The 2,049-nt window shown below is 32.5% G+C and overlaps 1 long non-coding RNA gene across 1 annotated transcript; it reads right to left on the bottom strand.

Annotated features, from left to right (window-relative positions):
• Positions 1–552: 552 nt before the first annotated feature.
• On the bottom strand, positions 553–2,049 carry LOC110226586. The gene is made up of 4 exons (XR_002330543.1): positions 1,840–2,049; positions 1,158–1,399; positions 925–1,025; positions 553–813 (listed from the first exon to the last, which is right to left on the bottom strand). It is a non-coding gene; the product is annotated as an uncharacterized LOC110226586 (long non-coding RNA).

Raw genomic sequence — 2,049 nt, 5'->3', positions numbered from 1 at the left:
TGCCAAAAATAAATAAATTAAAATCTGTGATTTACAGATTATTGGTTTATCCAATTTTATTTATATTAAAATATTTGAATTATTCATTATTTTTTTAGGAAACAAATAACTATGTTAATTATATATATATATATATGTAATTTTAAAAAATAATCATGATACAAAACAATCCTACTACAGAAACTTCTCTTCACATATATACTCAATCGGCCTATGAGCCCATGTCGAAAAAAACAAAAAATAAAAACAACGAGACTCTCGAACTTCTTCTTCTTCAATCATCAAGCTTCCTCCTTTACCAAAGTAGCTACAAAAATCAACCAAACAAAATTAAGAATATCAACCAAACCGAGATTAGAGAGCTAATAGTCCGTTTGTCTCAAAAGCTAACAATATAATGTTCTTCCTATCATCAACCGCAGCAGTTGTAAAAATCTATCTTATTGGTTGTTTCTTCTTTTTATTTTGTAAATCTAAATCTTAACTATTGGTTGCGTATTGATAATCTTATTTTATTTACTTTGGATAACAATAACATATTTAGAGAATAAGTTTACAGAAAAACAAGATCTGTTTTATTTAATTATCATAATAATAAAACTTGTTTGCAAACGTTAAACATAAGAAATTATACGAACAAGAAGAAATTGACATTCCATTAAAAAACATCACACTAAGGGAATTAAGAAGCTTGAGATTTATTTAATTATCAGATTCATAGAATTCAATATCCAAACGTGTTGTGTTTTCTCCACAGTATGTAATATATGAGAACCTATTCTTCTTTCTTGTAGATGCTTGACATCATAGCTCCTGCAATCAAGTTTTTCAATTCGATACAAAGATATAAGCAATATAATAAAAATTCGTAGGTGATAAAAATGCATTCTTTATAAGCCAACTAATTGTAATAAACCAACGTACCTGAACTAACTTCATCTTCTTGATATGTCGTTGTTGGAATGGGCTTGTTGGTGCAGTCACTTCTGCATTTGCAACTAGACGAACAGCTTGAGAATAGAATCCTGTACATCAAGGAAAAAACCAACAATACAATATCAACAATCAAAATTCAAAACCAATGCAGACAAGAATCTGTAGTCAGACGAGTTTTAGTGATCATAAAAGCCAAAGATAGAGTCAGATTTGGAACATACCCACAATTGCAATCACTGCCACAAAGAGTTGAAGAACAAGGATCCAAGGAGCAAGAACAAATATGCCATGATCTTTAACCCTCTTTTTGATTCTTCTTCTAACCTGAAAACGAAGTTTAACTGTTTGATTGATTTGCAGGAACGATGCACGATGTGAGAGGATACTTGGTGTGGAGTTGTGACCACGGAGTAGCAGCTTGCACCAAATCTTCAACGCCTCTTTCCTCTGCTTATCTCGAGACCTAAATCGCACAAAAGAAGATGACCAAAAGTATCAACGTTAGAACATACATATTTACAAGAATAGTTATAAGATAAATGACACACATGAAATAAATCCAAATATAGCCCTTCACATCAAAACTACTTAGACAGATTCAGAGAAACCCTTCCGAAAAAATGATATAATGTCGGAGAAACAAAAAGCAATTGAGATTTAAAACTATCAGCACAAATCTTGAATCTGTGACAACAAAATCTCAAATTTTGATTACCAGCCTGTCATGAACTTCAATTCAATTCAGAATTCCAGAAAATTTTGATTGCAGAAAATAGCTAAAGCATAAGATCACAATCCAATTCCAATTCTAATTCAATCCAATTCTACTGTTAATTTCATATGAATCTTGAAATGAGAAAACGAATAACAAGATTCAAGATCAAGTGAAAAGAAAATCTAGACCTCGTGGCTGGATTGCGTCTTTGTCGCCGAAATCAGTGACGGGAATCAAACGCTCGCGATCTCTTTCACCAATGGCCAGCACAATCGCCGGCTTCTCGTCTCCTATCGCCGAAAAACTCAAGTCGGAGAAGAAGAAGAAAGAAAGAGAAAGAACAAAGAAGAGAGAATAGTGACGAGAGAAGAGAGAGCCAAAAAGTTTGACGAGTAATT

This window comes from Arabidopsis lyrata (assembly GCF_000004255.2).
Source record: "Arabidopsis lyrata subsp. lyrata unplaced genomic scaffold ARALYscaffold_65, whole genome shotgun sequence".
Lineage (NCBI taxonomy): Eukaryota > Viridiplantae > Streptophyta > Magnoliopsida > Brassicales > Brassicaceae > Arabidopsis > Arabidopsis lyrata.
This window is presented reverse-complemented; position numbering and strand designations above follow the sequence as displayed.